The sequence below is a fragment of the Arvicola amphibius genome, chromosome 3 (assembly GCF_903992535.2).
Source record: "Arvicola amphibius chromosome 3, mArvAmp1.2, whole genome shotgun sequence".
In the NCBI taxonomy this organism is placed as follows: Eukaryota; Metazoa; Chordata; class Mammalia; order Rodentia; family Cricetidae; genus Arvicola; species Arvicola amphibius.
Window position 1 is genome coordinate 57,574,070 of NC_052049.1, and position 25,073 is coordinate 57,599,142.

General features: G+C 36.2%; 1 protein-coding gene across 3 annotated transcripts in view; it reads left to right on the plus strand.

Moving 5' to 3' along the window:
- Positions 1-25,073, plus strand: part of Xrcc4 (X-ray repair cross complementing 4) — a 203,512-nt gene that overhangs the window by 90,891 nt on the left and 87,548 nt on the right. The gene's annotated exons all lie outside the window — the stretch shown is intronic.

The following is a 25,073-nucleotide window of genomic DNA, read 5'->3' on the forward strand; positions in this document are numbered from 1 at the left end:
ATAAGCATGAATCTCGAGTCTGAAACTGTTGATGTTGAACCACAAAGTTGATTCCACAGATCTGAGAAGAAACATTGTATGTAGGATAACAGAGTGTACCTCTGTAGATTACCAGCTTCTAAAATTAGCGTTTTGCAGCATATAATATAGCTTTTCCCACGGTGCATGCCACAGTCATTTAGATTCAGGTCTCATGCTCTCAGTGCTATGACTGGGAGCTCAAGTCTAAATTGACTCTTCTTGACCATCTTGCATTTTAGTGGCGAACCAAGCTTCCCTATAATGTATGAAAACGTGTGTCTCTGCTATAGCTTTTACTGTTTCAGCTATGCCTGCCTACCCTCTAGTAAAACAGGTGGGTGAAGAGTCAGTGAGGATTACTAGATTTACTGTGTCTTCAGAAAGCCATTTCTAAAAGTGTTTGAACGTGTAATTGATAGTAATTTTATTATGGGACTTACGTTATTAGTTATTAAAATTCCTACTGTCTCATGAGTTGTTAACATAATGCCCTGATCCTTTGTGGTGACTGAGGTTCACTGAGGTGAAGATCCTTCCTTATTCAAACATGTTTGTTCATATTTATTCAAGAGATTTTTTTGTTTTGAGGCAGAATATGTCTATATGTTCCTGACTGTCCTGGAACTCACTGTGTAGATCAAGCTTACCTCAAACTCACAGGATCTGCCTCCTTAGTGCTGGGATTAAAGGTGGGTGCGAGCCCACCCTGCAAGACCTTTTTTAAATGCATTTATCCACAAATAGGATTTGGATATTGTTGTTTGAAAGAAATGTGTATGCAAGGGCATTCTTCATTTTCCCTGCCTCAAAGTGTTTTTGTTTTTCAATTAGAACCTGACAGGTTATTACAAATACTGTGAACCACCCTTGTCTACAGGAAATTGTTTTTGTGCCGAAACTGAGATAACTGCTTAGTTTAGTTTAGTGAGTACAAGACCCTTACAAAGCGATACTAAGCAATAAGGGCCCAAGTTTCAGATATAAGTAATGGAATGGACATTTTTTATTCTGAATATATTTATTTTAATATTATTTTAAAATATTATCTTTAATATTATTTCAGAACTGTGTTGATGCTATATTAGTATAGCTGCTGCATGCTAAAATAAATTTAATTAGATATGAACACTGTAATAATTTTAACCAGTTAAAGCACTTCAGATATTAATATGGTTTAAAAAGCAAACAAATACTTACTAGAAAGCTAGATTTATTTCAGAGTGATTAGCAAAAAGCTTTGAAACATTTTGTGTTTAAACATCATATGTTTAATCACTCCTAATTAGCCATGATATAAAAAATTATGTGTAAGAATATTGGTTTTAATAAACAATTATTCTATTTGAATAATCATTTTACTCACAGAAATTGGCATTATTTCTTAACATTGAAGAATATTTGAATTAACCTTACTAAAAAATCAAATACAAAAAAACTAATATAAAATGTTTTACTTTTCATTCAATGCAGAATAAAACAGCAAGTTATTAAAAGCAAATAAAGAAGCTTTCTGTCCATTTCTCTGCATAATTATTTGCCCAAGATTTAGCACATTATTTTAATTAATCATGCTTCTTTACCAACAGCAAGGTCCCTGTATAATTGCTGTCAGTCATTTGGGTTTCTACTTAGTTGCTAGGCTTCCTGGAAGGAAGTGTGGTTATAAAATAGCCTTTTTGAAAATAAATGAATGGCCATGCAAGACAGTAGATGAATACTGATACAGCTGATTTTAAAAATAGAACAGAATCTAAAATTTCTAAGTATCAAAGGGCTTGTTGCTTTGAACAGTGAATCTCCACTTACACAGGGGAGAGCAACATGTACTGCCAAAGAGATTACTCGGAGCATTAACCTTAGAGCCATAACTATGGTCTTATCCAGCATTTTTATTGTAGATATATTTATTTAAAAATTCTAAATGGAAAGCATGATTTATCAAAAACTGTCTTTGTGCTGGAAAGTCATTCTGGGTTGTTTCATAGCCATAGTGGGATTTTACATGTGAGCATCTTTGCCAGGAGCAACATTATATACACTTGTCCAAAGGGAATGGAGTCCTAGGAAGGTCAGTATATTACCCTTGGCCACATAGAAGAATTTTGTAATTGCTTTCTAAAACAGTAAATTAGCTACATTTGTAACATATGGTTGAACTATAAAACACTTGGAATTCCCTAAGAATGAAAACTGAACCATTGACAGGAGGATATTGAGGACGCCTAGTTCCTAGAGAGATCCTGTGTATTGAAATTTGCCCTAGAGACTGTCTTCATCATGTTTTGCCAGTCAGACTTCATGTAGCTTGAATAGAAATTTTAGATATACGTGTTTCTAACGACATCTTGCTGTTTCTTTAGATTTTTTTTTAAAAAATACCTTTTAATTTAATATATGTGGACTGTATTTACATCATTTCTGTACTTCCTCCTGTCAAATTCATGGCCTTCTTGAAATTACTGTTGTTATAGACATAGGTATGTTTGTTTATATTATGATATATTGAATACAGATAAATGAAATTACTATGTAAATATAAACTGGTGAATCTTTTTATTGTTGTTTATATTTATATTTAGAAATGACCACTTGGTATTGTCAATTAAGGTTCATCCCCCATTGGGGGAGGGGCTGTCCCTCTCTTAGCATTTCTTATGCATCTCTTCATGTTGGAGCTAAGAGAGAGACAACCATGACCCCTCCCCACATGAGATTTCCCCGTCAACATTGGCATGGAAACTGGTGTTGTTATTCATGTAAAGCAGACGTATTGTTTTGACACCTTGTGTGCGGCTTCCCTGTCACATGTGGACAACATGATTTCCTAACAAATGTACTTGTCCCTTGGTCCTCACAGTGTTTCTTCCCCTGCTTCCATGATGTTCCCTGAGGCTTAGATGCTAGATTGTGTTATAGGCATTTGACTTCCAGACAGCTATTTTAAATTTTTTTGTGTTTTCTTGGAGAAACAATAAAATTGTGTTTAAAATGTCTCTGAGTATAGATAGTAAAAAAAAAAAAATGCTGGCATCTCCTTTCTTTTCAAAGCAAGAGTGGATCTAAAATATATGAAACAAAAACATTTTTGAACACCCATAAAGGGTAGGCAGGAACACAAGCACTGCTTACACTTGAAAGACTAATAAAGTGTGGTAGTAACTGGCCATCTGTTGCATTGTATCCACGACTGCCATACTTGCTCTGTGCCCCTTTTGTGAACTTAGTGTGGGATTCTCTTGGGACCTGGCAGACCAGAAGGGCTGGCAACTAATTTACATGGGACCAAAAAGGCTCAATTGATCTTCCCAGAGGTTGAGATCCACATCTGGTGGCATTTCTTGCTGGAAGTAATGATCTTGGCAGTGGGGAATAAATGAGTTTTCAACAAAACCAGACATGCAAAGAGACAGGAAACCATGATCCATACCCAGTCGGGGAGAGTGAGTAAAGAGTCAATAGAAGCTTTCAGATTTCCCCCAGATGTGGAATATAGTAGAAAAAGACTTCAAAGCACACTTAAAATATTTTAAGAAAACATGCTTAAAGAATTAAAAATGAGCATGATAATATGTTAACATGAAAAGATTCTTAACAAGGAGATAGAAGTTATTATTTAATAAGTACAAAATGGGACTCTGGAGTTGCTGAGTAATTCAGCTATAGTGACAGGTCTACGAGAGCAGCCCAACAGGTGATTCAAGAAAGCAGGAGAGAGTCTGCGGGCTTGAACGTTGATGATTAGCATGTGTAATCTATGAAAATAAAAGAACAAAAAGTACCAAAGAAAGATTCTCAAATGCCTTTGGAATAGCCTCCAGTGTGTTGATAAAAGTCCATATAAATTCATGAAGAGAAAATCATGGTAATTAGGAAAATGCTTGAAGAAATAATAACCAAGATATTTAAGATCTTATCAGAAATAGTAAACATTCAAAGTACCTAAACCCTGTGTCCAGAGATACATAATGAGACACTTAATCCTAGCCAGAAAGTCAGGGGCAGGCAGAAGAATATCATTCTGACAGCCACTGCCCATCCCAGTGCCTGCTACCTGTGCAGAGTCTCTGGTGCTGTTAGTTCTCATCTGAAGCACGGTTTGCATAGAGTGAGGCCAGAAGAAGAAGTAATGGCATTAACGGAGTTCTGAAAGTAAAGAGAAAAATGTGAATTTGTAATTTTATATCCAGTAAAGTGTCTTTCTAAATGAAGAAAAAGTAAAGCCATACTTATTTTCAGTTTCTTAGGCCTAACCCACATTACCCCCATTTGTACACACGCACATGTACACCACACTAGCATCCACATGAGAGAAAACACATGGTTCTTATCGTTCTCAGTCATGCTTATTGTCATACTTTCCAGTTCCACCCAGCTTTTGTGTACATTACAAAATTTCATTTTTATAGTTGAGTAAAATTCTAGTGTGTGTATGTAACATTATATTAAAGACAAGAATAAGAGGGGAGGTGTGGGTATTGTGGAGCTGTACAAAAGAAACCTGAGATAGAAAAGTAGAAGAGAGAGACCAAGGAGTAAGCAAGAGTGAGCAGGAGAAGAGTGAGGGAAGGAAAGACAAGGAGGAGGAGAATCCACTTGAAAAACATTATTTGAAAATGTTAATCACTATACTTGACACTGTATGCCAATTTTAAAATCAAATCATATTTATAGTATAAGACAGTCATTGGCAACATACCTTATCAGGAACACTAAGGGAAATCCTTCATGCTGAGATGAAATAACCACAAATTGTAGTAGGGGTTACAGGAAGAAATTGAGTCACCAAAGCATTAAGTATATCAAACAATATAAATACTATATATGTTGAGAGGATATAATACTCAATAACTTGCTATCCTTGACTGAAGATTGTGCAGTAAAGCAAATGTAACACCATGTGTAGGTTTAAAACATAGATACAACAAACAGCCTGATAAAATTACCATAGAACCACATAGTATAAAGATTCCTATTTTACCAGCAGCCTAGAGTACATCTATAGGTAAAAATAAGAAATTCTAATTTAAAATATGCAATTTGTAGTTTAAAATATTTCCATGAAGAAATTTCTGGGCTCTGATGGCATCCTAGCTGTTTTAAAATTTAGTTGTTTAAAGAAGATGTAACATTCTCTGAAAATTTGTTTCAGAAAATAGAGAGGTTAGTACTTCCAAATCATTCTGTGAGGCTGAAATTAGCATAATATAAAAGTCACAAGTAATAGAAACAGAGTAATATCTTTCTTAACTAAAGATACAAAAACTTTAATCAAAATATTAGCACAGTGAAAGCAGAAGCAGGAAATATACATCACCGACAACTGATTTTTAATGTTTGTGATGACAAAATAGTTTGCACCTTAAAATTCATCAATTTACCATCAGATTTCAATATACAATCCCCCTCCATAGACAGAGGGAGGGAGAAGCACCTCGTCATTACCACACATGTTGCTGGAAAACTCAACAAAATGGGAATATAAAGAAGCTTCCTCAACGCCATGAAAGCATTTGTCAGACCCTCACAACTTTTTATAGTTAATGGTGAGCTGCTGAGTAACACCCCCACACACACACACACACACAATGTCTGGGAAAAGATATCTGTCTTCATCATATCATCATTTTAGTCAATTTTGGATTGCAAGTTCCAGCCAGAATAGTTACATGAGAGAATAAATAAAAGACATCCGGACCGGCTAATAATGAAAGCTATCACTTTATTGACATGATATTATCATCTAAGAAGCTGTATTAAAATAGAGCTAGTCAGTGATTAAATCTGGTGTTAATGTGTGAAAACAATGCATAAAACCCAATTATATTTCTGTATATTTGCAATGAACAAACCAGAAGAAATCAAGAAAATGGAGATTAGTGTCAAGAATAGAGTTGGGAATATCTCTACTCATAAACATTTTCTTAGCATGCGTGATGTCCTAGATCCAATCCCAGCTCTTTAAAAATAGTGATAATAGTAAATTCTGAGGACTAAGTTACATAACAAACAAACAAACAAATCCAGAATGTGTATATTAAAAACCACAAAACAGGAAAAAAGGAAGGCAAACTTGAATAACTAAGAAAGCATATGAATTTTTTATTGGAAATTCTTACATTGCTTAGTTAAAATCAGCCAGTTATATCAGATTTTAGTTTCCACACATCCATAACAAAATCACAGCTGGTGTTTTGGCAGATTGACCTGCCCATCTTAAAATTCAAACTGAAATAGAATAGTCAAAATATTCCTAAAAATAAGAACCAGAACTTTATGAGTTTTTACAAAGATATAGAAATTAAGACAGTGTAGCTTTAGAATAAGGATGGACATTACATAAATCTAACACAATTTTTTGTGGAAAAATTTTTATGGTTATTTTCTACTGATCCCTAGCAAAATTACAAGTACAATTTAACAGAGAAAAGATAATTTTGTTTTTTATTCTATTTTAGTTGGACAGTTTTTATGTGTTTGAAATATAAATTAACTTAAATATTTGCTCAGCATGTTTCTAAACCATGTTGATCATAGACTAAAATGAAGAAAAATCCTAGTTATTTTCTATAATATCAAAAGCAACTTTTGTCTACCATGTATTTTGCTTTTTTCATAAAAGTTTTTGTAGCTCCAAAGGACACCATTAAGTAAATGCCATAATTTAGGAGAAAGTATTCAAAAGTCATGTTTCTAACAAGGTTCTTGTTTCTTAAATAAAGAACCGCATAACTAAAAGAAAAAGAAAAGAAACAACCGAATATAATGTTACCAAAAGGCTTGAATTGGCATTTCACTGACGATGATATAGCACTCACTAATAGCTAATAACCAAATGAAAATCTTCAAACAATATTAGTTATTAGGGAAATCTAAATCTGCCAAAATAAAGTCCAATATTACTTCAGAGAGATTCAGATTAAATCAGGTACTGGGAAAGATGAAGAGGAGATTGACCTGTTACACATTGCTGATAGGAAGGGAAAATATTTTAAACAATTTAGAAAAGCATTCTGCAATGGCTGTTTTTCCTTTAAAAATATTTCATGTATATGAATGTTTGCCTTTGTGTATGAGTGTATAAATAATGTCTGCATAAAGAGCACATTGGGCAAAGAGAGCATGGATACAGTGCCTAGGATTGCAGCTAAGGGTGCTCATGAGCAGCAGGGTGGTTCTTTGGTTGCTGCCTGAGCAGTAAGTGCTCTTAACCATTGAGTCATCTCTCTAGCCCCAAGTTTAGCATATTTTGGTTTTGGGGTTTTTTTGCTTATCTTGATTTTATATAGAAAACAATTTATACTCTGTTATTAGCATGATTCAGAAACATAGACATGGACTAACTGCATCTTAGTCATGAGGCACAGAGCAAAACTCATGGAGGTAACTGAGCTGAACTCATTTCGGGATCATGGAATCTTCAGTGATTGTGCTTCAGAGTCTAATCTATGATTGACTGTACCACCACACTTTTATTTTTTCATAGCCATGGGCAGTTCTTAGATCATAGAGACCTTGTCCTTAGGCATACCCATAGGAACTTCCAATGTCTATAAATTCAGGAGGATTTGTAGATTGTTATTTAACAGTTTCATTCATATTAACAATATCTTCTTATTTCTCTTTTCCAGCATCCTCTTATCTCCCTCACATCCCTATCAGGGTCCCCACCCTATCCTTACAAGTCCCAGAACCATAATTTGGGGATTTTTCACATTTTGTGATTCATTTGATTTAAGCCTGGCCATCTGTGTAACCATTGGATGGGAACTATCCATCTGATTTTGGTGGGGTCTTTAGTGGGTATATAACTGAAGCAATGATTCCCTCACCCCTGGAGTCGCTCTGGAGTCAGTAGTTCAGCAGTGAGTAGCAAGGCCTCATGGGCCCTGCTTTTATCCGTGTCTGACTATTGGGAAGGTTCATTTTCACATGGATCCCGTGCACGTAGCCATGAGTGCTGACTGTTCCTGACTCAATGGCTGTGTCTTCATCAGAAGGCGACCCTTGTCAGCTCTTCTCCTGATTTTTAACTCTTACATTCTGTAACATTTTCAAACTCAAAAGATCTATGAGATGTTAGTGTTAGAAGAGACCTACGTGAGATACACTATTCCTGATGGTTTCTGCCTCCTAAGTACTTGGGTGAAAATTAGGAAGTCTCTAAATAAAGATGAAGATTTCCAATATTTCCTCCCCACCCTTCGTCTTTCTCATAAGGAGGTTAGAGGAGGACAACTTATGGGAATCATTTCTTTCTTTGCAAAATGTGGGTATCTGGAACAAACTCAGGTATACAGGCTGGGTGGCAGCTGCTTTTACTCACTGAGTCATCTTTCTTGATTATGAATTGTTTTTGTTTATGTGTCTGTGGGTATTTTATAGAAAAAAAGGTAAGAGTTACAGTTCAACCAATGGCAATAAAAATGACAATTCTTTTGCATCAAGGATCTAAATTTTTGTTGAATTCTCAAAAAAGGACTAAGAACCATATTAAGCTGCAGAAAGAGTGTTTAATATAGAAAGACTGGATTAAGATATTACATGAAAACTGAAGCCTGGAGTGGATGTATTGTTGAGATATGAAATAAAATAGAAGCATTCTAGAAAACTGGATTTCTTTCTTTCTATTCATTTACCTAGAGATATGGCTAGAATTTTATTATGCAATAAGCTAGCAGTTAGCCATGTGGAACTACTGAGGATCAAATTGTGGTTTGTGCAAATTGTGATATACTGTAAATACACTACATGTTATTTCAGAATCTTTTAGTGTAACTTATTATTAAAATGGTAGAATGTGCTTCCTTAATGTACGCTTATGTGAGGAGCTATTTTGAATCTATTAGGTTTCTTAAACACCGTCTTTCTTGTAATGCACGCTTATGTGAGGAGCTATTTTGAATCTATTTAGGTTTCTTAAACACCGTCTTTCTTTTCATGCAGTTCTCTTTAAAACCCAGTCAGTGTTTTACTACTGAACTACTAATTCCAGATTCTTTTTTTATTTTAAAAGTGTGGCTATCACAAAGATGGTACTTCCATACTTTGTATTAGCCTCATTTTTAAAATCAAAGATACACCATATTTTTTCAACATACTTATCATGTTGCCTGTGCTAAAATATCTCACTGTATGCTTATTCTGTAGTTATAGAATACATTTGTGTTATCGTGAAAAAGAAAACAAATTGAACTATCAAATCTTTGTGAAACGTTTGATTTAATATTTAGTTCCTTAAGTCGAAGAACTCATATGTAAAACTTACGGTAGGCATCACTGCATACACTTAAATACATAACACAATTAATTGCAGTAAAAAAACAACTTAAAGATGCCCCTTAAGTTGCAATTCAGTGGAAGACAGATATCGCCCATGGATGAGGTCTAGGTTCAGGTTCTAATACTAAGGCAAGAAAACAAAGTCTGAATCACTTACAGTTTCTCCTAGGAAAGAGAAGCTTCACATCTGCATTGATTCTATAAATGAGACCATGACAGAGTGGAGACAAAGCATGCTGTGAGTGTAGCAGCAACCTCAAAATCAGCCAAAGTGCCAGAGTGCCATATATAGAATTCTCACCTTCTCTTACTGTGACAGGGACCTCTACCAAAGGCAGCACATCTGGTCCCTTAAGCCAATTCATCATTGTCACTTATAAGCCATATTAAGATGAAAAGCATAGAGAAGGTTAGCCATGATGACGTTCTGGAGTGCTGCCAGCCCACCAGCATTGATGCAGTGCTAGCTGCAACTTAACTCTGAGAGCCTGGGACGTGTGAGGGATGGATATCAGCAGGCTCTCCAGACAGATCTGAGTGTGTGGTGTGTGGATGAGAAGGGTCACCAGTAGGGGGGCCAGATGAAAGACATAATGTGAGCCCAAAGTGACGAATGTAAGCCTGTGGTAAAACCAAGGAGTGGTAGAAGAGAGTGAAGCTACGAGAATTTGGACTTTACACGAAGACAGATGCAAGGTGTTTTGTAGAGTGCCAAAACGCAAAGAGCCTAGGGTACTCTGTCTCATCGCTGTTAACAATATGGTAACAAAACCACCATGCGACTTTGTAGCTTAAATGAATAAACCAGATGAAATTAAAGATTATAAATGGGTGATTTTTTTATAAAGTAAGCTGTATATTCTGGTTTTCCTTTGGTGTCAAGTTTTTCAAGTAATGTTATATATAAATGCATGAAAAAAGGCATTGACTGGCTCCCTTTTTTTTTTTTTTTTTTTTTTTTTTTTTTTTTTTTTTTTTTTTTTTTTTTTTTTTTTTTTTTGCTTCTTGTTCTTTTTCTTTCCCTGGAGCTGAGGACCAGACCTAGAGCCTTGAACTTGTTAGGCAAGCACTCTACCACTGAGCTAAAATCCCAAGCCCTGTGTTACTTCTTAAAGTGCATGTTTGTGACCCTTGGAAAAAGGGATGAGTGATGAGTAATGGTGTATCTCTGTCCCTTTGTATCTACAGGGGATTACATCCAGTGTCCCTTGCAAAGTTCAAACTCTGTGATGTTCAAGTTCCTTACATAACATGTATTGTATACACACTTCACCTGCTCATAGCCTTCCGTATATTCAGCTGCTGCTTGCTGACCACTTTCCTCACATACACACTCAATCAAGTGCATATCAGAACTATTGTTTTTAAATTGTCTAGTAGAAACAACTATTTTTACAAGATTTATACTGCATTAAATATTTAAGATAGTCTAGAGATGATTTATATTATAAGCCAGAATGTGTTTGATTATATTAAATATTATATCTTGTCTAAAGGAATTGATCACTGGATGATTTTTGAGGTTTTATTTTTCTTTTTTGAAATAATGCTACTCAGTGTAGCACTGACTGTCCTGGATCTTGCTCTGTAGATCAGGCTGACCTTGAATTCATAGAGATTCATCTTCTTCTGCCTCCCAAGAGGATGCACATGCACTTACATAATTAGAAGACAAAAATAACTATTACTACAGATCATACCATTGACATCCTCAGAATTTTTGCAACTCAGAATCTATGTATCACTAGGGATCAAATATTGACAGTATCATGTCTGCCAGTCTAATTTTATAGTCTCTGTGTCCCACAGAAACAGACATCAGCTCATTTGAACATTTGACATATTATCAATGCAACTTAAGTGCACCAAGAGGGAGTTAGAGGAAACAGAAAGGTCCTCTGGAACACAGAAAGTGTATGCTGTGTACTCTTTTTGTTACTTATGAAATGTGGTTGCCTACTGGTAGAGGTTTTTAAAAGGGTAGAAACGAAATAAGACTTTGTCCCAGAATGAATGGAGACATAAAGAATTTCCTTGTATGAGTGAGACTTACATTATGAGCCACTGGCACATGCGATCTCATACTGTTTTGGTTGATACTGTGATGTTTACAAGATGCGCTTAGAAAGATTATTAAGTCAACTTGGTTGTTTTCTTGAGTACGTCATCTTGGTGACCTTGCTATTGCTGAGCCCAGTGCCATGGCGGTGATGATCAAGTGTGGTCCAGGGTCATCCACTGAAATGAGCACTGATGGGTTGTGAAGAAAGAGTTACCTGCCCTTGTTTCAAATGCTTTTCCAGTGGTTTTGTTTGAGTGGGAAAAGTTAAAATTAAGTAGAAGCAGGATAAGAAAAATGTAAGAAATTACCTTCATTCCGTTATAAGTACTTAAGTAATTTTTGTTAAAGATAGGTTTTATAACCAAAGAAACTTCTAAAACAGTGAGTTAATAAAAATTAAAGTTTTCTTTATTTATCAATCACTGATTCTAATGTGGTTATTAAAAGCAGTTTTATTAAATTAGGAATACAGATAGCATGCATAATTTTCATTATTTTAATATTTTCATTGTTAAAAAGTTAATTACTTTCTAACTGATCGTAAGAATGAAAATTTAAAGATGAGAGTAACTAGCTATTCTTTACTTTTAAATTTGTCCTTTTGCAATAGAATTGCTTTTTATTGATATTACATTTACCATGAATAATGTCTGCTCAAATAAAGGCTTCCTTTCTTTTAACTGTTCTTTTGACTTTTTATGAGTTTTCGTATCCTAACTGGTTTCAGTGTGATGCTTCTAGCATTTATGATTGGGAGTTCTAAAATTATGAAATGTCTTATACTTTTTGATTCTTTTTGTGATACTTCTAGCATTGTTTGGAAGGTATCAAAATTACGTTTTTTTTTTTTTTTTTGGTTTTTTGAGACAGGGTTTCCCTGTAGTTTCTAGAGCCTGTCCTGGAACTAGCTCTTGTAGACCAGGCTGGCCTCGAACTCACAGAGATCCGCCTGCCTCTGCCTCCCGAGTGCTGGGATCAAAGGCGTGCGCCACCACCGCCCGGCTCAAAAAGTGTAATAGTATTAATGTTGAAAATCTTGCAAACACTAGTATTACTTTTTTCCTGAGTATCTTTGTCACTCATTTAGAAAAAAAATATATAAGGTTTATTAATGTACCTTTAAATTTTTTTTCACAGTTTTAAAAATTATATTTTCTTATTTTTAAGACATCCCAACTGCAGTTTCCCTTCCCTCAACTCCTTGAAGTCTCTCCCTCACCCCGTCCCAGTACCCCAGACCTCCTCTGTTTCCCTTCAGAAAATAGCAGGCCTTCAGGGCTATCTGCCAGACAGTCTTAACAATATATGCTAAAACTAGGCACAAATCCTTAAGGCCAGATAAGGCAACATAGTAGACAGAAAGGATTCCCAAGAGTAGGCAAAAGAGTCAGAGACACCTCCACTATAAAAACACCTCACTAACAACCATAACATATTTACAGAGAGACTACAGACTGATACAGATTCGGTGATTGCCACTTCATTCTCTCTGAGCCCCAATGAGCACTGCTTAGTTGATTCTTAATGATTCTTCTCACAGTTTTTCAAAGGAATAGCAACCCTACACCTGAGCTCTTTCTGTACAATAGTATCATATAGCATCCCAATGTGAAATAAAATTGGACTGTTTTGGCAAATGGAGAAAGCATTCAAAAGGACAGTTGTTTTGACAATTTTACATACACAGAAACACACACAGTGTATTATTAGCACACACACACATACACACACACACATTCCAGATAACCCTTGAGACTCTCCATTCTTTTCCCTCTGAACTCTTTTTTCTACCAGGGTTGATACACCATTAAAGAAAAAATGATTTCCACTCCTTGTGGGCACTTCCATTATTTATGAAGGCAAGTCAGTCTTGGGCAGGTATCCATATTGCTGTGTGTTCATAGTTGCAATGACAGTACAGTCCAGACAGGTTTTCATGACAATTCCCCTGGGCATCTTTTTAATTCTTTCCATCATCTCTTCCACAATGATAACTGTACCTTGGGAAGAGGACAGTGACGCAGATGTCCCATTTAAGGGTGAGCATGCGTGACTATTTAATGAATTTGTATTTGATCACATTGTGTATTAACTCGCATTTCTTTATTTAATATCTCTTACAAAGGAAATCAGGATTAATAAAAACATTTTTAAAGTTCATTTTTATAGTGACATTCTCTCTTTTATGCTTCTTAGTCCCTGAAAGAATATTTTTAGTTTGCTTGTCAAGCGTTAGGTGGCCATAGGATTTCTTCATACACACTCCAGATAAATCACATTTTCATTATCCATTCATCCACTGATGAACAGTACTCTCATTCCAGTGGTAACCTTCATGGCTTCATAATACTACATGTAATAGCCATCATTTAGTAAACTAAAATCACAGGGCCCAGTGTGGGATACCCCCTCATTACTTGTTGGTAAGGGAGGTCCCAGAGGATTCTCAAACAATACAGGACTCTTCAGTACTTTTCATTGCCCATTATAATGAGTTAATAATAAACTCTTGCTAAAGAAACCACCCACTTTTAGTGTATGATAGTGAGAAATCAAGCTGTAACTGAGCTGAGAGTTTTCTCCCTGCTGTCAACTTCCATAGACACAGAGCTTCTATGCTGATGAGCAAAGGAGAAACAGCATTATTGGTCTTACCCAGCTTAGAACCCTGTGAAGTATAGCATTAACCTGCAGGCAAAAGGTATCTACTGGTAAAATAGTGGTGAAAGCATTCTCTACTTGGTATGGATGCCCATTTCACAAGAGGAAATTCATTAATGGTGCTGAAAATTGAGCCAAATCCATGACTACAGTGGTGTTATGCCCTAGTAGTGATCTTAGGAATGGACATAGCACCACAATGTCTTCTGAAAACTTTTTTATACCTGTACACAGATGTTCAGTCTTAATCAAAAAACTTCCCTTCAGAGTGTACGAGGCCTACTGTAGAGACACAGAGCTGTTTAAAATGCTGGAAATAAATGGCAATCAGCCCTAAACAGGACATTCATGCCCCCTCTCTGAGGCTCAGGGAACAATGCAGGAGAACAGTGCCGAGGGAAGGAAAATGTAGGAACTCCAGGATTCAGAGAAGGACTGAAATATTGTCTTATGACGGAAAAGTAGCCAGCATGATCATGATCCTCTATTATTAGTGGATACCTGAAATGCGCCTGCACAGCACTAATCCTGTAAATAGTCTGTCGTAGAAGAGGGAGCAACCAAGGTGGTCTTACCCCTCTTGATGCACTAGCAGCTTCTGATGGATTCTGGAGGAAGAGCAGACATTTTCTTCTGATAAACTTACCAATTTTCAAGTGGATAGTTCCTAACCATGATCATACATGGCCCTGGTTAAACTCAGAACATTACAAAACAGCAACAAAAGACAAAAACATGGGAAATAGGGTCATATAGAGGAGGTGAGGCATGATGAAGTGGGATTCAGATGAAAATAAGAGAGGGTATCTTAGTTAGGTTTTCTGTTGCTGTGAAGAGACACCATGACCACAGCAACTCTTTAAAAAAACATTGAATTGGGGTGGTTCAATTACAGTCTCAGAGGTTCAGTCGATTATCATCATGATGAGGCGCATGGCAGTGTGCAGGCAGAGATGCTACTGAAGTAATAGCTGAGAGTCCTACAAGAGGAAGTTGACTGCAGACACTGGTTACGGTATGCTGAACATAGGAAATCTCAGTGCCTACTCTCACAGGGACACACTACCTTCAACAAGGCCATACCCACTCCACCAGTGCAGCAACAACTAATAGTGCCACTCCCTATGGGATTATGAGGGTCAGTTACGTTCAAACTACTAGAGATGGTGAGAGTTACAGTAATCTAAATGTACTATATACATATATGTATGGACTTTTAAAGAACTCATTTAATAAAAAATTTAAGAAGTGAAAAAGAAGAAAAAGGAATGGCATCTTTTACTTACACAATCAACCTTCGATAAACACATGGTCAGAAAGTCTTGCTGAAAGCCAAGTTTTTTTTTTTCTTTTTCTTTTTCTTTTTCTTTTTTTTTATTAAAAACTTCCGCCTCCTCCCCACCTCCCATTTCCCTCCCCTTCCCCCCTCCACTCCCCCTCCTTCTTCTGGCCAAAGAGCAGTAAGGGTTCCCTGCCCTGTGGGAAGTCCAAGGTCCTCCACCCTCCATCCAGGTCTAGGGAGGTGAGCATCCAAACAGGCTAGCCCCTACCCCCCAAACCAGTATATGTAGTAGGATCAAAATCCAGTGCCATTGTCCTTGGCTTCTCAGCAGCCCTCATTGTCCGTCATGTTCAAGGAGTCCAGTTTTATCCCATGCTTTTTCAGTCCCAGTCCAGCTGGCCTTGATGAGCTCCCATTAGATCAGCCCCACCATCTCGGTGGGTGGGTGCACCCCTCGTGGTCCTTACTTCCTTGCTCATGTTCTCCCTTCTTCTGCTCCTCATTTGGTCCTTGGGAGCTCAGTCCGGTGCTCCAATGTGGGGCTCTGTCTCTATCCCCATAAGGTCATGCTCAACCTTCTTAGCGATCAGGGAAATGCAAATCAAGACAACTTTGAGATACCATCTTACACCTGTTAGAATGGCTAAAATCAAAACCACCAATGATAGCCTTTGCTGGAGAGGATGTGGAGTAAGGGGTACCCTCATCCATTGCTGGTGGGAATGCAAACTTGTGCAACCACTTTGGAAAGCAGTGTGGCGGTTTCTCAGGAAATTCGGGATCAACCTACCCCAGGACCCAGCAATTCCACTCTTGGGAATATAACCAAGAGATGCCCTATCATATTACAAAAGCATTTGTTCAACTATGTTTAAAGCCAAGTTTTATAACTTGTTTCACAAAGTGTGATTTGCAGTTTTATTGTAGAATGTGAAAAACATTGTTTGAAAACCAAGGATGCAGGGGCCACTGTTTTTATTCATGGTGTTCTATTGCTTATCTGAGTTTAGTGACCAAAGAATTAAAATTAAATCATGAGCTGTAAGATTCTAAGAATTTACTAATGTGTTCTTTATTCTTTTGGAGGAAAAAGTAAGGTATTTCTTGAGCCAGCAGTTGCTAATGAGTCTAAGGAATTCTCGCTACTCTGCTGTAAGAACTCAACTTGCTCAGTGAGGTTGCTTCTTTGATGTTCTTTCACCTTTTTATTTAAATGGCACGTGCATTACAATAATTCGTGTACTGAAGATGGTACTGCATTTTAATTTAAAAGATTGTTCTGTTTTCTCTGAGTGTATGCATATGTGTACATGTATCTACATCTGGCACCTTGGAACTGAGTTACAAGCATTTATGAGTCAACTGACATGGTACTGAGATGTGAATTCCGGTCCCCATGATTAGTCAGCACATGTTCTTAACCAAGGAGTCATCTCTTAAACACCCTGATTCTGTTGTTATTGCACTGTCGGCATGATGGAAATTAAAAATGCATGTCTATAAAGAGATGAAGTATAGCTCATCTTAATGGAAATCATCTGAACTATGAGCTGAGATCTTGTATCTTGTTTTCTTTATGATTGTAATAAAGAAGGCAACTTTTATATATTAGCCAAAGATTCTGGAAGTCACACATATAAAAAGGTATTTGTAGTTTATAGAACTCCGACTACTATTATTCTTAGGAGTTTTATTCTAGTAAGCAAAAGTTTCTAACTTGTAAAATAAATTTGACCTACTTTTCTTTGTTCTTCTACTCGCTACTTCTTTACTGTTTCCAAAAGATGCGTGAACTAATCTGTTTTTCTATATCACCCATTCTTTATCTTACCAATAGCAGTGTTTTAGCATTTTATAAATTGTGACCAAATTCTTTGTAGCATAATTGAATATATTTGAGACAAACACAATAAATGAAGTTTAATCTGATTTTCTTAAAATAGCATATCTGTTGAGTTGTTTTAATGCCATTTGTAAATTGTGGACAGATTTGAACTTTTATTGTTGTTTAGTATGCCGTGAAGACAGACTAATAGTTTATTTGAGCACAATTACATAGCTAAACAAAATCCAGTAGTCAGTAGTTTAATTTTGCACAATTAAATCTTCCTAAGCATTTTAAGAGGACAAAGTATGGTTTTTACCAGTTGTTTTCTCCAAGGCTTGTGACATTTATTTAACTTTGTGTTGTACTCATATTAGCCTAAAAGACTCCATTCTTCCTCTGTGCTTTGGCGGGTGTGCCACTTACTCACAGATGTACTGTGATGGATTATAAACTGCCTGGGAGATCCCTTTCCCTGGATTTGTCATTTATTACAGGTCAAGTGAGTCACAATTCCTTTGGCTATTGGACTTTGAAACATTCAGTGAGGTGCTCTTACTCACTTACCACACAGTGTGCTTCTTTTAATAGCACTTCTTCCTATTTTAATCTAGCTTTTAGATACCATGCCAAATAACAGATCATCGCTTATTGTCCTTTTCTTTCCATGAAACTATCCTGGAATATTTTTAAAGGTCTATGTGCACACTGTGTCTCCATAAAAATAATTCCATAATAATAAATAGCTACATTGTCCTGCCAGCCTAATATCAGTCACCTTTAACAAATGTCTTTCTGCATTCATAATGTTCAGCAGTGCTGTTTTAGTGAATTGTATGTTTGCCTGATTTTGAATTCTAAGAAAATAGTAATCATGGATTACCATCTCAGTCTTAGCAGAATAATCCACATTTACTATGGACTGTGCAGATTTTATCAGATTGAAGCATCCATTACTTCTGTTGGACATTTGTAAGAAAATTTTGGTAAGAATATTTCATAAAGATTTAAATAGCACTGCTGCCAAAAACTAAAATAGCTAGGGCAATGACCAACTCTTACACCTTTCCGAAGTATGTGTGTGACACTACTTTTAAAGTACTGGGACTTCTCTTTAAAGATGCTTATTAACTTTTCTGTAAAAACTGAATGTTGTAGAGATTTTTCCAGATCTGTCTGTGTAACTCTTATCTTCCATTCCAAGCAGAATTTCAATGAGGCTGACTAGGATTACTTAAATTGTTTCTTGTTCAAAAGCAAGGTCATTTAATCTTGTGAGTTGTTGGTCAAAAAGAATGATGGAAAATTGAGTCAAGATTGATTTTTATGTGTTCTTTGTAGACTGTTGTGCAGCTAGTTGCTTTCTATAATTTATCTTTTTTCATCTTGAGCACAATCAGTATCAGGCCTTAATACTCTCATTTAAGGAAGGTTGCATAATCTATCCAAGGACATACAGTGATTAAATGGAAAAGGCATATTCTTAACACACAGATGTCTGTCTGCCTCTCTCCTGTGTGCTTGAATAGAGGCATGAGACATCCTGTCCGACTGAACTTATATTAAATAACAGAAATGCCCAGGCTCTTTCATTGGTCACTAACTGAGGATTTTTCTCTGATAGTTCATAATGTATCTTATTGTTAAATAAATGTTTACCATTTATATGAGCTTATAATACTTAAAGTAAACTGAATCTAAGATTAGGGTTTTTTGTTTTTGTTTTTTGTTTATTTCTTTTAATTGGGATGGGTTGAGACATGACTTAAATGTTGGTTGAATACAAAGACATGACTATCTGTGAAAAACTTTTAATCAGCTGGGTGGTGGCAGCACACACCTTTAATCCCAGCACTTGGGAAGCAGAGGCAGGCAGATCTCTGTGAGTTCGAGGCCAGCCTGGTCTACAAGAGCTAGTTCCAGAACAGGCTCCAATGCTACAGAGAAACTCTGTTTCAAAAAAAAGACTTAATAAATTTGATGTCAATATAAATCCTACTTATTTCCCTTGCTTGAATTAGATCCCTTCATATGTTGGCTAGAGTTCAGAGAATGCTGTATTTTAGATGATTAAAAAAAGAAGAAGAAGAAACAATGAATTTTCACCTCCCTGGATATTTTTTAAAATGAAGACACAGGTATTGTTCTATAATAAATCTTTGATGTATTATCACAGTCAGTCCATGTTATTAAGTTCTAACGATGACCTTTCTGAGTGGATGCTCTAACCTAACCTACAACCAAATCTGAGACAAAATAAACAGGAAAAGTGAGATGGAAAACATATAATACACAATGATAAATAATTATCTGTACAAACTGTTTGACTTTGTGTATATACAAGGGGAAAAAGCACTTATTTTCACATAGGAATGATATCAAAGTGAGTTTGATCAAGGTCTTAATTAGGATTTCTCTTGCTGTGAAGAGATCACAGCAACACTTGTTTAAGGAAAACATTTAACTGGGCTTGGCTAACAGTTTCAGAGGTTTACTCCATTACCATCATCACAGCAAGCAAGGCAGAAGGCAGCAGATATGGTGCTGGAGAGGTAGCTGAGACTTCTACATCTTGACCCACAGGCAATAGGATGTAAACCATGTCCCACACTGGGCATAGCTTTACCATCTGAGACTTCAAAGCCTGCTCCCACCGTGACACACTTCCTCCTACAAGGCAACACCTGTTCATGCAAGTACCACTTCCTATAGGCAAAGTGTTCAAAAGCATGTACCAATGGGGGCCATGCCATTTTAAACCACCACATTTTACTCCCTGGCTTCCATAACCTTGTAGCCTTTACATAATGTACAAATGCATTTAGTCCAGCTTCAAAATTCCCCTGTAAACAGAGACTACATTTTTGTTCCCAACCCCCCAGACCCAAATAATTATACAGAAACTTTATTAATTACAACACTGCTTGGCTAACCACTCAGGCATATTCCTATCTAGTTCTTACATTTAAATTAACCCATTTCTATTACTCTGTGTATCGCCACAAGGTTGTGGTTTACTGATAAGGTTCTGTGTCCTTCTCCTTTGGTGTTTATGTAACTCCGCCTTCTTTCTCACTGCATTCAGTTTAGTTTTTCGACCTACCTATTTTCTGCCCTGCCATAAGCCAAAGCAGCTTCTTTATTATCCAATGGTAATAAAACATATTCATAGCATACAGAGGGGAATCCCACATCATTTCTTCTTTTCTGTCTAAATAAAAAGGAAGGTTTTAACTTTAACATAACAAGATTATATGTACAAAAAAGCTATCAAACAAGAATTATAGTTACAATATTCAGTCATTTACATTTGGCAAGGTAAGAAAAATAGTTTCTCATTTATGCCATCTTTGTGAGTCTAAAGTTTCATATCTAATTTATCTTTTATCATAACTAAGGAAAACTATATCTGTCTTCAATTCCATCAAAGACCCCAGAAGGATATATTACCTAAGTAAACAGAAAGTGCATTGTAAGCAACTTCCAAAACTCTAGAATTGACAGAGACATCTATATACCTTGAAGTCACCCAAAGTTCTTATGTAGCATTGGGGCATTGATCTCTAGCCTACAGGCCATAGTATCTGGCAGACATTTCCTTGAAGGAGGGAATTTGAAAGATTGTTTTGCCTATATTAGCAATTTGCCAGTCACTTTTTTGTGTGTCTTGAAGACTGTCTATCAGACTCTTTCATGAAGCAGGAACCATGAAAGACTGTTTTATATTCTTTAGGCAAATTCAGCAATCTGTGTCCTTCATGTCCAAGTTTAAACAGCATACCATCAGGCAGTTCAGGCAAGAGCAGTTTCTTGCCCAAATGGCTAGCCTTGTCACATTGAAGGCAAATTCTATAATAAGTTTCCTCAATCCCTATCTGGTATGGGAAGTCCTTCTGTATATGTGTTGCTTTTATTAGTTAATGAATAAAGAAGCTGTGTGGGCCTCTGACAGGGTAGAATAGAGCTAGTCAGAAACTCTAAGCAGAGATAGAGGAGAAAAGGCATAGTCAAGAGAGATGCCATGTAGCTCTTGAAGGGAAAAGATACTCTGGAAACTTACTGATAAACCACAAGCCTCATGGTAGAATACAAAATTATAGAAATGAGTTTATTTAAGATGTAATAGTTAATTAATAAGAGCTTAAGCTATTGGCCAAGCAATGTTGAAATTAATACAGTTTCTGTGTGATTATTTTGGGTCTGGGTGTCCAGAATAAACAAGCAGTCTCCGCCTATACCCATCAGCTCTCTGAAGTAATTAGTGCTGCCAGAAGCAGACATGTCTCACTATCAAGAAAAGTCTAAGTTCTTAAAATATTTTAAATACTGTATTCTGTAGGTCTTTGACGTGTTGAAGTTCTAACATATCTCTATATCTAGAAAACCTAACTAATGATATAAAAGTTTATTATAGACGACTGCCTATTAGCCTGTGTCTTTTAACTATACATTACATTTTTGAATGAGTTGTATAAACGTAATACCTTAAACAAGAATAGAAATATACACACAACAAAATTGACTTTGAATTTCTATCAGTAAACCAAAGTCCTTACCAATGTATTCATTTCTGAATTATATCCCCCTCACACTTTTGTAGAAATAGATTGACTGTAACCATTAACCATTTATATTCAACCTCCTTTAAATGAAAACAAACATTTATAAACAATCATTTTGGGAATTTGGGCGTTGTTTTCTCCAAACTGCTTCCTACTGGTTTTTGTTATTGTTGTTGTTTTGGGTTTTTTGTTTGTTTGTTTTTTGTTTTTTTTGGGGGGAGGGACGTTTTTTTGAGAGGTATTTTTAGGGTTCACAGAAACCTTTCAAGAGGTCTTGTTCCATCAAACCACATTAGCCTGGAAGAAATCCTTAGTTTCTCATATTCTGTGGAAACAGAACCTCTTTTCCACAGTTACATATACTTAAAATTAAATTGTGAAGTTAAGATGCCTTTAAAATATATAAGTTGGCTTTGCTTAGTAGCCCGTACAATGAAGTGTCTCTCTGTTGTTAGCTCATTCACAGTCAAAAAATTCAAAGGGAACACAATAATATACATAATCCAGACTATTTATTTTCCATCTTTGCACGGCCTTTGTTTCTTCATTATTTCTTTTGATTTTCCTTTTTTAATTTTTGTTTTTTAAATTTTTTTTTTTTTGAGATAGTGTTTCTCTGTGTAGTTTTGGCTATGCTGGATCTCATTCTGTGATCAGGGTGCCCTTGAACTCACAGAGATCCACCTGCCTATGCATTCCAAATGCTGAAATTAAAAGCATGTGCTACCATAGCTTACTGCTCTATTTCTTTTTTTAAGGACTGTCTCTATGCTTTTCTCTTTTGTCTCCCAATCCTTCATATATTTTTAAACACAGTGTAAACTGTTTAGAGGTTTTTTATCTGAATCTCTCTTTACTGTATATGTATATATCTTTTCCTGAGTACACGAGTCTTTAATTTAGTAAGCAATATGGCTAAGATTAAAGCTTCCGCTTCAGCGACTGGCTCCACCCCATTCCTTAGCTTTTTGAGAGGCTAGTTTAATCGCAGAGGTACTGGCAGGAGCCACTTTAATTGCCATAACTCTGGAGTTTCTAGGTCCATACCACTACTAAGAAGCCTGATACCAGCTGCTCATAAACACCATTTCAGTGTTTGGTGGCAGAACCTCTTAAAAGAGCCACCATACAGCTTTTGTTGCTAATGTTGAGTCAAGAAGCTTTCTTAAATGAACTACACCTCTGCATGCCTCTAGCAAGTAGAGCCCAACTGAGATAATGCTGCTATCAAGAAGCTGTGCTTGAATCTGTTCTTTTCTCTCTAGAATCCTTCTTTTTTAAAGCTTTCTCAGGCTTCATATGGAAATTCTTTCCAAACATTATGTAAATTGAGACTGCACTTTTATTTCTGACCTCCCAGACCCAAATACTGACACAGAAACTGTATTAATTACAATACTGTTTAGGCAATGACCTATCTATCTCCTACATTTAAATAAACCCATTTCTATTAGTCTCTGTACCACAATGTTTTGCTAACTGCTAAGGTTCTGCATCCTTCTCCTTCAGCAGCTGCGTGGCATCTGATTGACTCTGTCTTCTTTCTCCCTGCATTCAGTTTAGTTTTCCTGTCTACCTGTTTTCTGCCCTGCTTTAGGCCAAAGCAGCTTCTTTATTAACCAATGCTAATAAAAACATATTCATAGGATACAGAAGGGAATTCCACATCAGTCCCCATAATCTATAACAGTCTCAAGGTTATTTTAAAGTTATAGTTCAAAATCTCTCCTGAGATTAATGCAACTTATTAACTGTAATCTCCTTTAAAATCAAAACCAAAAAGGAAACCATTTATTTCTGTGATGCTATGGCACAGAATATAGTTTACATTACAAAATGAAAGAAAGGGAGCATAGTAAGTAAATACTGCACCAAAGTGAGATTGAAAGAGGTAGGCAAACTCTAAACACTGCATCTCCATGTCTGATATCAAAGTGCTCTCAGATCTCCAGCTCCTTTTAGCTTTGTTGACTGAAAATGTCTCCCTGCCTACCTAAGTTCTGCCCTATCAAAAGGCCAAGGCAGTTTCTTTATTCAACCAGTGAAAGCAACACATAAACCGAAGGACCTCCTCCACCATATATTAAGGCGTACTTACTTGAAATGCTATATATCAAATTCTAGAAAGTTAAATTATCCTCAGCTTGTGGTTTACAAATCTCTGAACTGTATATAAAAAAGTAAGAGAACTGAAGAAATGTGAGCAGGCTGAGAGGGAAGCACAGAACACTCAGAGAAAATAATAATACACAAAACCATGAAAGCATTGAATGAACTAATAGGAGTTAGTCACTGCAGGGAAAGAAGATACAGGTTGCAGATTTAGGTTGTGTCTGGCATAGTACTGAGGGAAAGACCGGGGAGACTATATGAGAATAATGTAGAGTGACTTTTAGAAGATAGCTGATTAGGATGTCTAAGATGATCTGCAGTAGTAGTGGTGGTATTGGACCAAAAGGCAGTGCTGAATGGGCATAGAATTGAAATGAGAGAAACAGTGGCTCAAACTAAAGCGTTGCTCCTAGCACTAGAGTGGAGAACGACTCAGAGTGGATATGAAAGCCCAGACAGTGCATAGTGATTTATGGAATAATCTGGCTTTGAGATGTTGAGTTTATGTTTTGGGATCCTCAGATTTTGTTGGAAGTAAAATTTCAAGAAACAGACAGAACTCTGTATCCGTAGTTATGCAAGCACACAAGCAAGGATACTCTGCCATTGTGACAGCTGACAGAGCTAATATGGATAACACCTTGGTGGTCAAGAGCCAGCATGATATGTTCGATTCCTGAGACTCATACTGTGAGAGTGCTGTCAGCGAAGCAAAGACTATTTGAGGTGCTTCTTTAAGTTACTCAAATTAGGTACCTCAGGCACAGGAAAGCCAGTGCTTATATTTAATAAACACCAACTGAATGTCCCAACAGTGATTTTTCCAACAGTGATTCATTCACATATGTACAGTTTAAAATAGAAACTAAATGACATAAGAAAGTAAAACAATTGTGTCTTAAGACTTTATGTTAAAGCATTTTTAATAATTATAACCTCATATTGATAATTTTCTTTAGTTACCTGTTACAGTAAAAGCATATCATGTTTCCCTGTAAATTATAAACATTCTTTGAAAAATTATGTCTCTGAATGTTTTTAAATTATTTTACAGACGAATTTTTATTAATTTCATACCCCCTAGTCTATCTCACACCCTTCTTTTCCATTCAGACTCTTCTCAATAAGCTCCTTCCTTCCTCTTCAATTAATTAATCAATCTATTTATTTTTGTATTCCTCATCCTGGTTAATTTTGGCTGTTTACAAAGCATGAGTAGATTTTACTTATTGAACAATGGACAACTTGTCAGTGGCTATACACCTGAAC